The 12,882-nt window shown below is 46.0% G+C and overlaps 1 pseudogene; it reads right to left on the reverse strand.

Annotated features, from left to right (window-relative positions):
* Positions 1-343: 343 nt before the first annotated feature.
* Positions 344-982, reverse strand: LOC147707143 (CCR4-NOT transcription complex subunit 8 pseudogene; annotated as a pseudogene).
* Positions 983-12,882: the final 11,900 nt, after the last annotated feature.

The following is a 12,882-nucleotide window of genomic DNA, read 5'->3' on the forward strand; positions in this document are numbered from 1 at the left end:
GGTAGGTCTGATTCTCAGACCCATGACTCTTTGTTAGTTTCGCATTGAAATCACCCCCTATTAGAATTCCTGACTCTGTGTCTACTGATAAGAAACATTCCAATTTACGTAAAACCTTTGATAATGCCAAAAAATTCTTATTCGGTACATAATAAAAATCATTATTATAAAAATTGATTAAATAAATCGTGGTCTTTGACTTTAACTTGTATTCAAGAATTTGAATATTAAGGTTATCACTCTGCAGATCTCTAATTATACCACCTGCCAAGATCTTAATCCCAATGAATAGGCCACCCACTGCTCGCCCAAAACTGGGTTTAGGTGATGTTAAACTGATACTTGACATCGTAGATGGATGGAAAGAAGAGATTCAGAATATGGAAGAACTAGTGCTCTTCTTCGGGCAAGCGAGAGTCAGTCAGCAGTTTCACCATGTAGCCAAAATCATAGCCGCTATGAAAGGACAGCCACTTGACATTGTCACAGAGAACGACTCCAGAGGTCATAAGGAGTTCAGTAAACCGCAAAGTGTCAATTCCCTCTTCTTCATGCTTCTGGAATTGCAGCCCCGAATTAGCTAGAAGGTCGATGTAATCCTGAGAGTACATATCCTCAGTGAGGTTAAACCTGAAGTTGAACTGCCAGGTGTTGGTCCCTGGTGGATACTCTCCCTTCTCATTCATGAAAGTCAGACCGAGCTGGATGATTTTAAGCAAGTCCACGTTACAGAACAGAAGCTGATACTGATAGTCAATGGTGCTGCGGAATTCACCGATCGGCCTCACCACCACCCCAGGAAACTCTGCATCCATGGCAATGTAGCTGAACGTGCGCACCATCTCTCGGATTTTCCTCATTTCGTCTTCCAAGTTGGCAGCCCACACCTCGCAGATAACTTGGGTGTTATCCACGATTGCAGCGGGCATGCTGGGGGCGTTGGCGGAAGGTGCAATGCTGGGAAGTTGATGGGACACCAGGACTGACCAAAAAAAAAGTACTGGACTCGGAAGAGGGCCAATAAGGCCCAAGGACCGCTGCTGGAACACGAATCGTTCGTATTTTCACCCTCCTGGAGAGTAGACAGAGAAAGCTTCTGTCCAGGTTGTCTCTTTTTTTGCAGTTTTCTGTTTCTCGTAATGTCCTGCTTATCAAGCCGCGGTCCGTGCAGGTAAGAGGTAAGAGCTGTGGGGGTGGAGAGGGGGGAGGGGAGGCAATTTCAACCAATAATGATGAGGGAAAGTTAAATAAATAATTCATTTTCCCTTATCATTGTCTGTTGAAATCCCCCCACTGGGCTCCCCGCCCCATCGCTCTTACCTGCATGGGCTGAGGCCGTGCTGATTTGCCGCCTACTGGTCCCACCTTCTGCCCTCCGCACATCCCTGGACCTGTTGCCTTTGAGAAGAGTCCAGGTGACACGTTGGAGCTGCCCCTGCTCTTTGACCCTAAGTGCACAAGCTTTGTAGCAATGGAGGCTGTGAAATTTGCCAGTGTGAGCTCTATGCATCTGCTGCGCAAAGTATATCGTTTTCCAGAAACAAACTGTCGTTGGGGTTTGTTCCTGAAAAACAAAAAACACATGGCCCTGAAGTGCAGGGAGTTTTCTTTCCTAGGATTTACATGCCTCACATGATGGTTCCGGCAGCACAATTTAGAGACAGTGACCAGTCCTAATTTGAATTGGACGCTCCTCAGTATGACCAGGCACTCTAGTGGTGGACAGACCACCAGGCCAACGGTTTGCAACCAGGGGAGACCCTTCCAGTGCAAACCGAGTTCTATCCTAGCTATCTAGCTACCTAGCTAGCTTGACTCGTTGTCAATAAAATTAAAACCTCCTGATTTGAATCTGAAACTTTAGTGAAATAAGTATTTTAAATAATTATTTCTAATTAACAAAATTGCATAACTACTACAACACACACACAATATTCATGATGACAATATGTGCCATTGTAACTATAAACACAAATGTTAGTTTGTTCCCAATATGTAACTTTGTAGTACATTATGGGGGAAAGTTTGGGTTGTAGTACACCTTATGTCATTGATTTACATATACTTTGTTGTGGAGCCACAGTATGAGGAACACCGAGCATCTATGCATCAGAAATGGTCATATTTAGTGTAAGTAGAAAAGAAAAAGCAAGCCCTATTAGATTGTTGGATATCGTAGATTTCAGTCAAATACACGTATTAACTCACAACATTTTCAAACATGTTTCACTGATCTGTTCAATACCAATAAGCTTTATGCGGTTTCAGACAAAAAACCATAAAAGCACAGCAATAAAAAGATACGTTTTATTAGAAGAAAAAAATAAATAAGTAAATACATCGAAAACCTTCATATGTTAAAACAGTATGTAAAGTATTGATAACACAACACCCTTCTAAGGTTACAGAAAAATATATAAACATACAAAAACTACTTTGAATCGATTACCCACTTCTTTGGAAGCGACCTTAAATTGGAAACCACTGAACTTGATGTTATGATGTTAACACACTAGTAGTTGGGCGTGGGAGGAGCTAGGGGGCGAGAGGAAGAGGAGGAGTAGAGGCAGGATATGGCCAGTTAGAGTAGGGACAGGGGACAGGGAAAGACACGTTGAATAAAGCTCTGTGTATTGATTACCCCAAGCGTCTGTCTTTCATTGTAGCTGGACGCTACAACTGGCGACGAGGGTGGGATCGGTGTGCCTGCCACCCACTGAAGCCTGCAAGCCTGCAGGAGTGTCCTGTCCCGAGCAGCTCGAGAAAGAAAGTCAGGAGCGCCTAAGAAGTAAAGCGCCCGTCGGCGCCAAAACGCGAATCACGCGTGACGCGTGAGAGTTGGTGAGCCCTGAAAGAACAGAAGTCGGGAGCCCACTCCGACTCTGCCTAGAGCCCTGTCGTGGCGAAAATCGCCGTGGAGAAGAGCGCTGCCCCGGGGAAGCTTTGGCGCGCTGTCGCCGAGTTTAGGAGGCCATCGGCGGAAGAACACGGGACTGCTGAGGCAAGTCGGGAGCCCACCCCGATCTCACCTGGTGTCCGTGGTGATGGTGGGAGAAGAAATCCTGGTGTGAGCTGCCCCAGAAGCCGACCGCCGGTGAGTCCTGAGTGCCCCAGAGTGAATGAGTCTGGAGAGCCAGCCTCGTGAGTGCCTGCAGGAGCGGCGGCCATCTTGAAGTCAGGCGCTGGTGAGAAAACAAGCATTGGCACAATAAACAAGCATTGGCACAATAAACAAGCATTGGCGACTACAAGAAACAAGCATTGGCAAAACAAACAAGCACTGGCGACCACAAGCAACAAGCATTGGCAAAACAAACAAGCACTGGCGACTACAAGAAACAAGCATTGGCAAAATAAACAAGCATTGGCGACTACAAGAAACAAGCATTGGCAAAACAAACAAGCACTGGCGACTACAAGCAACAAGCATTGGCAAAACAAACAAGCACTGGCGACTACAAGAAACAAGCATTGGCAAAACAAACAAGCACTGACGACTACAAGAGACAAACCTTGGCAAAATAGATAAGCACTGGCGACTGCAAGAAACAAGTCTTGGCAAAATAAACAAGCATTAGCGACTACGAGAAACAAACACCGGCTATTAGCGACTACAAGAAACTAGCCTTGGAAAATAAACAAGCATTGACGACTACAAGAACCTAGCACTGATAAAGCAAACAAGCATTGGCGACCACAGGGACCCAGCAGTGGCAATACAACAAGTGAGATCGCTGCAGAATGGCAGACGAAGACGCTCAACTTCCACCCAGTGGATCGCTTTTGCGAGCACCCGCCCCTCTCAAGGTAACAACGGAAGGAAGCATGGGCCCCAAATGGCAAGAGTGGCTGGAAGAGTTTGAAGACTATATTGTAGGTTCAGACGTCACTGATGAGGCAAAGAAACTGGTTATCCTGCGCAACTTGGCGGGGCGAGAGATAGTCAAGATACTCAAAGACCTGCCTGCGACCGACGTAGACACTTATACTAAAGCGTGTGGGGTCCTGAACAAAAAGTTTCTTCACAAGAGAAATGTAGACTATGAGCGACACACCTTTCACTCCGCCAGGCAAGGGAAGGATGAGCCCATGAGTGCTTTCATGGTGCGTCTGCGGAGACTAGCCAAGTACTGTGAATTCGATTCTTTCTCCACGGACGCTGCTATCAAATCCCAAATAATAGATGGATGTCACTCGGATCAACTTAGGAGGCGACTGCTGAGAAAACCACATGAATTGGACGAAATAGAGGAGATGACACGAGCGTATGACCAGGCAGAGAAGTACGCCGCCGTCATGGAAACGGAAAACAAAGGGAGTACTGAACAGGCACGACGTGTACACGCCCGGAATGACAGTCGAAGACACTCCAGAGACAAACAATGGAGGTCGCACGCATCGTCACGTCAAGAGCAATCAAGCTATCAACGTCAAGAACCATGGAAGAAGGAGAGACGACAGGAAAGAGTGAGAAAGTGCTACCGATGTGGGTATGACTTCCCTCATGCGGGCAGTTGCCCGGCCTCGGGCCAGAGATGTCGAAAATGTGGTCGCACTAACCATTTCGAAGCGATGTGCGGGGAGTACCACAAAGAGCAACGAAGTGGCCACTCGGGTGCTACACGATCTGACACCCGAAGCAGAGCTCCAAGAGTGTCGCGGTCTGACACCCGAAGACATCATGCGCGAGCTGTCCAAGATCAGACGGAGCGGTCCCCTGAATCGTCACACTCCAGCAGAGAGTCACGTCGGTCTCGGTGGGAGAGGAGGTCGCCGTCCAGAGAATCCAGACCCTCATCCCGAGACTCTGTTTATACAATTGAATACTTGAATCTGGCAGCAGACCCGGACCAACTTAAGAGATACCCTCGGCTAGACATCAAAGTCGGAAATCACGACTCAAAGTTTGTACTAGACTCTGGTGCCTCTCTAAATTACATTCCAAGTACTGAATACGAGAGAATGAGTCCGCGACCCCCCTTGACATTTGCACCTGTGAGAGTCTACACGTGGATGGCTAAGAAGCCCCTTCCTTGTCTAGGGAAATTCTCTACGACACTTACACACGACGGCACAACCATATCGGCAGTCATCCATGTCATCAAGGGCCCTGAAGCAGACTGCCTTCTGAGTCTACCAACTGCTGAACGACTCCACCTGGTGGAAATCCTCTTCAAAGTCAGCGACATCCGAGATGTGACCCGCCTATTTCCCAGGTTGTTTCAAGGTTTGGGCAAGTTGAGAGACTGTCAAGTACGGCTTCATATCAACGAACAAGTCAGGCCTGTAGCCCAACACCCTCGGCGAGTACCATTTCACCTACAGGCCGCTGTGGAGGAAGAACTCCAAGATCTATTGGCTGCGGACATCATCGAACGCACTGATGGCCCGACTCCATGGGTTTCGCCAGTCGTCATTGTTCCCAAAAAGGGCACGGCCAACAAAGTCAGGCTCTGTGTGGACATGCGGTTGCCCAACACTGCAATAGAACGAGAGCGGCACCCGGGGCCACACTTGAGCGACATGATCGCAGCATTGAACGGAGCCACTGTGTTTTCCAAATTGGATTTGAACAAAGGTTATCATCAACTGGAATTGGAAGTGGGGTCTAGGTACATCACTACTTTTGCAACTCACATGGGGTTGTTCAGATACAAAAGACTGAGCTTCGGTGTGTCCTCGGCAGCCGAGATTTTTCAGGAAATGATCCGGCAAGTCATCCAAAATATTCCAAACACGCTCAACTATAGCGATGACATTCTTGTCTATGGTTCTGATGTCAGAGAACACGACATTGCACTTAATCGTGTCTGCCATGCCTTAGTAGCAGCCAACTTGACTTTGAACAAAGAGAAATGCGAGTTTCACCAGGCTACGCTGAAATTTTTCGGTCACATCTTCTCGGGTGCTGGCATGAAACCTGATCCCGACAAAATCATGACTCTAAACAACACCAAGAGTCCCCAAGACGTCAGCGATCTCAGATCGTTCCTGGGAATGGCCAGCTATTGTGCTCGCTACATGAAAGACTACGCTACTATCAGCCACCCCCTCCGCATGCTAACCAAGCAGGGTCAATCGTTTGAATGGACTCCCCAATGTGAGCAGGCGTTCAAGGAAATCAAGAAAGCGGTAGAATCTGCAAATCACTTGTCATACTTCAACCCGAAACGGAAAACTGAAATAACTGTCGATGCGAGTCCGGTGGGACTAGGAGCAATTCTGGCACAATATGAAAATGACTCGGATCAACGCCGCATCATTGCCTACGCGAGTCGCAGTCTGACTGAGCCGGAACGAGCCTACTCCCAACCTGAAAAAGAAAGCCTAGCCGTGGTATGGGCATGTGAACATTTTCATGTTTTTATCTACGGGAAGCATTTCACGTTAATCACAGATCATCAAGCCCTCATCACCATCTATGGCAATCCAAGATCCAAAATGCCCCCAAGGATTGAAAGGTGGGGTCTACGGTTGCAGGAATATACCTTCACCATACTTCACAAACCAGGGAAGTCTGAAAATCCAGCGGATTACATGTCCCGGCATCCTCTCCCATCATCAGCTTCCAGATCCTCCATTGCGGAAGAGTAAATTCACTTTGTAACAGATCAAGCTCTTCCTCCAGCTATCCCTATGGAGACCATTCGGGAGATGACAGCTCAGGACGTCATATTGCAGAGAGTCCTTCACAAAATCCGCAACAATCGATGGAGACATGACCCTCAGGACGGTGAAACCGATTCATCGACTCAACGTGAACTACAAGCCTTCAGACATGTGAGTGGTGAGCTCTCCGTCACGACTGATGGTATATTGCTGCGTGATCAGAGGGTCGTGATTCCTACTCAACTAAGACAGGGAGTGGTCGCCCTTGCACATGAAGGACATCGAGGTATCGTATCGACCAAACGAGCACTAAGGGAGCGAGTGTGGTTCCCGTTCCTTGATCAACTAGTGGAAGCCACCTTGAAAGATTGTCATCTCTGCCAACTCACCAGCAAGAGTGATCCTCCCGCTCCTTTACACATGACCAACCTGCCTGGTGGCGTATGGCAAGAGATCGCCATAGACTTTTATGGACCTTTATCGTCTGGCAAATATGTGCTGGCCATCATTGATGAGTATTCCAGGTACCCCATTGCCTGTTTTGTGTCGTCCACGAACGCTGCCAGTACTCTCAAAATTCTTGATGAAGTCTTTGCAGCATGGGGAGTTCCCAAGGTCGTCAAATCAGACAACGGGCCCCCTTTCAACGGAAACGACTTTGCTGCCTTTGCGAAACACCTTGACTTTCATCACCGCAGGATCACGCCTCTCTGGCCACAGGCCAATGGGACAATTGAGAGGTTCATGGCCACTCTTAAAAAGACCTTCCAACATGCCACCGTGGAAGGGAAAGACTTACAAACAGCACTCAATGAAGTTCTTCGAGCTTATCGTACAACTCCTCATGCCACGACTGGCCAATGCCCGGCGACCCTCATGCTGGGACGTCCCATGAGGAATCGCATTCCCACGTGGGATGGAGCCCTGGAAGCGTCATTGTCTGAGATGGACTCGCGGGAGATGAGAGCCACTGATGAGCGCAACAAAAGGAAAATGAAGGACTATGCCGACAACCGGAGGAGAGCACGGTCATTATCGTTAAGTGAAGGAGACAATGTTATCGTCAAGCAGGAGATGCAGAAAAAGACTGACTGTCCATTCAAGGATGAACCACTGGTGGTCACCCGAAGAAAAGGGACTATGGTAACTGCGGAGTCTGAGCAGCGGCGAGTTACGAGAAATATCTCGCACTTCAAGAAACTGCCAATAGACACCTCGAGAACCATGATGAGTGACCTAAACAATCCCCAAGCTGGGGAAACCCAACCAAATGGTCAAGAGAACATTGCTCCAATCACTGATGCAGTGAGCACTGATGGTCCGAGAGCCAGGTCACCACGACCTCATCGGGACATACGTCCACCCAAGAGACTGATCGTGGAGATGGACTAAGAAGTCAGTATGTTCTGTTTGTTTCTGTTACAAAAGGGGGAGATGTTATGATGTTAACACACTAGTAGTTGGGCGTGGGAGGAGCTAGGGGGCGAGAGGAAGAGGAGGAGTAGAGGCAGGATATGGCCAGTTAGAGTAGGGACAGGGGACAGGGAAAGACACGTTGAATAAAGCTCTGTGTATTGATTACCCCAAGCGTCTGTCTTTCATTGTAGCTGGACGCTACACTTGCTATTACCAACTTCGAAAGAACTTCAAGTTCTTTTGTGGCACTATGGAGGCTTTAGTGAAGAAATGTGAGAAAAGCTGCTTGGAATTTTTTGTATTTGGAGACATCGGAGCAAATCTGCTAAAAAAGTGGGGCAAGTATCATCAAATATGTACTTGTTTTTAAGTACTCTAAAGGGTATGGGGGGCCAACAGTTTAAACCCTTAAACCAAACTCAACGCTGTTCGAGCGTGTCTAAAATATCTTATCGAGCTCAAGTTTGTTGAAGCGATTCTCCCGGATTTTGCTGGTGAATCTTTGTTGCTCACCTGGAACCTCTTCAATGTTGATGTTTCACACTGCCATGCTGCTTGTTGACATTTTACATTTTGGATTAGGAGAACTTTACAGTCCATGTTTGGTCGGAACCATTCTGTTGGTATGAAGTGTTGAGATGGCTCGGGCAGCATAGGTATACGTGTCGGTATACTTTGCATGAAATCCTAACTATCTTCATTGAATCGTCCCTGTGAGATTTGACATTAATATTATATTTTTGTATTCTTCTTTTGTTTCTGGTAAGTTACTTATTCAATAACTTTTGTCAGCATCGATTGCAGTGACTATAATTTCTAGGGCATCCTCCTCTTTCTTGGATTATGGCTGCCACAAATATGTCTCAACCACCAGCGTTTCTGTCTGAAAAGGGAGATCCAATACTCCAGTGGAAGCAATCAAGGAAGTTACTTAATTTTTATTTTGGTCACTTATAGGGGGAGAACGACTTTCCACAACCAGGAAGCCAGCTGTTTTGTTACACAACCTTGTCTTGGAGGGAATGAATATATATGATAGTCTAGAGGAATTGCCTGTAGGTTCCAGTGGATGGGTAACCTAGAGATCAATTTGAGATATCTATAAAGTTGTTGGAGAAACATTTTGGCACCAAGATGAATAGTGTTCTTCAGATGCCTAAGCTTTTACAAGATCAGAAGGCAAAACAGAGAAAGTTAGGAATTACTCAGCACCCTTAACCCCTTCGCTGCGGCGGCTATTCCGCCGCAGCGCTAAGGGGGAGGCGGGGCCGCGCGGTGCTCCTGTGCTCGTGACGGAACCACTCTGTCATGGCCCGCGGGTGAGCTGTGCTTGTGACGGAACGGTTCCGTCACGGCCCCGCCCGCTCTTCAGAACGTCAGCGCAGGCGCGGAATTCGCCCGGGCAGGCGCGGCGAGCGGGCCGTGAAAAAACCGTTCCGTCACCAGCACAGCCCACCCGAGGCTCGTGACGGAACGGTTCGGTCACAAGCATGGGAGCGGTTAAGAGCACTTTCTTGCACATGTGAGTTTGGAGACCTGACTGATTCTCTCATTAGAGAACATTTGGTTAGGTGCACCAATGATCACAGGACACAAGAAAACCTCTTAGCCAAAGACCCAAACTTTAAGGAAGGAACAGTAATCGTGGAGGTCATGTAGAACTCTTCTACGTGGGTGAAAGTTTTGTGAAACAATGCCAGCGGAACATATATGTTTTATTGATGCAGCTGCAGCCAATGAGGTGTCTAGAAAGAGTAATGAATCAGATAGAAGGAATCATAAAACTGGTGTTATGACCTCTGAAGTTAGTCCAGATTGTAAGGATTTAAAGTGTTATAGGCGTGGTAGCACTACACACCTTTCTAATAGCTTAAATTATGATGCCAGGAATACGTTGTGCAAGAGATGTGGGAAAAAGGACACTATGTGAGAGTTTGTAAGAGTGGAAAAGTGAATGAGGAGACACGAGAGGTAGGAAACAAAGCAGTCTTAAATGTAACAGATGATAGTGTGATTGATGGTGATTGTCTGAAAATGCCTGAAGATGTGATGGAAATTGAGGAGCAAGACGCTGAAGGTTTTAATGGACTCAGGCTCTCCATGCACCATGGTTGGAGACTAACATTGGTGTGAGCACTTTGCGGGGCAAAGATAAATAAATTGTTGCCTTAAGTTATTAATACTTTTAGATGTGGTGGGTCCAAGGTTGACATGTTGAGTTACACAGTAATGAAAATTTAATTCCGCGACAGAGAAACTTTGGGCAAAGTGTATGTGGCTAAACATGAGGACAATTTAATGGGCTGACGTCATCAAGGGGATAGGGGTATCGAGCTCAGACCCAATTCTTCTGAACCAATTCTGTTGATGGTAAACTATGGAAATTAGTATTATATTGTTGGAGAGTTTCCCACAGTATTTTGTGATGATTTGGGTCTGTAACACGGGTTTGAACACAAGATTCTGTTGAAGAAGGACGCTGTACCACGTGTGCACAAGGTTAGATAGGTACCATATATGATGATGGCTTTTGAGTGTAGGCACCTTTGTAGAGATTGAGTCCTCGGAATGCCTTGCTCCGGTGGCATTGACTCTAAAAGATGGTGGGGAGTGTTTGGATCTTAGGGGACTCAACAAGCATATTTAGTTTGATCGCTAACCACTTCCCAACATATCTGAGATGTTATTAGTTCTGAAGAGGGCCAAGATGTTCACCACCATGGATTTAGCCTTGGCATGCCATTAGATCTCATGGCATGTCAAGTCACGGCATCTCAATTCATTTGTGAAGTATTTGGGGGCCTACCGATTCTTGAGGGTGCCTTTTGGGTTGGCATCTGCAGATGCCTGTTTTTAGAGAGTGACGACAAGGGTGTTGGCAGTGATCCCACAAGTACTATTCTTTAGGATGATATTGTGGTGTATTTGATGAATAAGGCAAATCATGATGGAATTGTTAGATAAGTGTTGGAAAAATTCCAGTCCGCTGGTCTGACATTGAAGAAAAACAAATGCGGGTTTGGGGTTACGACTGTGACATATTTAGAACACGCAATTTCAGGGGAGGGTATAAGCGCCAAATTAGAACTGGCCAAAAGTATCTCAACACTTAGACTACCTGGGTTCCTTTCAAACCCTGAGGTAGCACTCACCTACCAGAGGTTTTTATCCCTGGAATGGCAATCCCCTCATTAAAGTATAGTGCACGATCTCCCTTACCTGTTTTATCCCTTTATCTACACCCAACTTCACGTCAAGAGTCACCTCACCAGCACTCATCATAAGACAGCCTCCAAAAAAGATCTCTTCCAAATTGAACCTTTGGGGGGCTTGTTGGGCATTGCAGCATAGGCCCAACGAGGAGCACTGCACTATGATGAAGCATGACATCCTCTAGGGGAAGTGTGAGGGCAACATAAACAGTCCTGCTGACTATGCCGGCACAATACTCTGGCTCAGGCACTCTTTATCTTCAGCGAAACCATGCCTCCCCCTTCCTTTCTTTCCTCTAGGGAACATGAGCATTTTTTTCATTTTCTGCTTTGCTATTTAACCAATGATTAACCTATGTATCACACATTCACTTCTAAACCAAATACACTGGTACACCTGATTTCTGATCAGATTTAGACTGAACAGATTGAAATGAATTAATTTAATAACATAAAGCTTACCATAATAGCAATACAATTACACCCATCCAAGCAATAGGCAAGCAGTGACGTAAGGCAGGAGTGTGATTCCCAATGGTGGTTTTGTTTTAATGGCAGGACCCTATATTTCCAATCACAGGTCCTCTGTTTAGGGCTGGTTGACGGCATATTTGTTAGCTTTCTCACTGTATAGAGAATAGAGAGGTCGAGGAGAGGAGGCTAAGAGGAGCTTTGCTATTAAACAAAAGTTACCCAAAGAGTCCAAGCTTGTTCATATAGATAGGCATATGTGTCATGATAGCCTTCCTTTTTAATCCACAAGTAATTGTGACTGATTATTAGAAGGAAGTGAAAAGGAAGGTAATAAGAAGGGTTGACCATGGAGGGAGGTACATATATCCTTCTAACGTACTTAAGCCTTAGCCTTTGGTTCTTATGTAGCAATGTACCTACTTTGTTCAAATGTAAAGCACCATAATATGTTTGTGTGCACCGGAGCGCTAAATGAAACTGCAAAATAAAAATAAAATATCAGACTGTTCAACAAAGAAACTTGCTTTAAATGTATTTTCCAAATCACTGGGAAAACATAGAGAATACATATTTGGTAGTGAGTGGATGGTGGAGTGAGCATGAACAATAATGCGTTCACATGGAGTGCTGAAAGAAAATAAAACAAGCATTGTCAAAGCCAGTAGGGCTGGCTTTAATAAGCCAATGCATGCAAACTGCATTTGTGCATGCATATGTCTCAGCCGTTAACCACATTAAAGCCAGACCTTTCAGTTTTTCCTGTGCTTGTTTTGTTTTAAGCAGCTGGATTGTGCACCCTTGCATGTGTGTGTCCATGTGAAGGTGTAGATGTATGTGTGAATCCCACAAAATTGGTGATAAAAACATAACAACATACTTTACAGTGAAAAAAGCAAAACAAAAAAGAAGGCTTTGTCTATACAATCTGCGTATGAATTTAATGTGTTGTTAGTCTGTATGCTTTCGGGATCTAAAGTAGTCCTTCATGCATTCCAATGGACACACTCCATAGCTGGTGGAATAATAACTCAAAAAGCCAATATCATGTGGTACATTTCACCACTGTTACTGTATTTGTGAGACCAGTCATAAAAAGAAGCATCTGATCTATTAGGGGGGCTGTTTATAAGAGAAGCCTTCAACCACACAATGGCAAATACCAGCTCTCCAG

This window comes from Lissotriton vulgaris, chromosome 6 (assembly GCF_964263255.1).
Source record: "Lissotriton vulgaris chromosome 6, aLisVul1.2, whole genome shotgun sequence".
NCBI lineage: Eukaryota > Metazoa > Chordata > Amphibia > Caudata > Salamandridae > Lissotriton > Lissotriton vulgaris.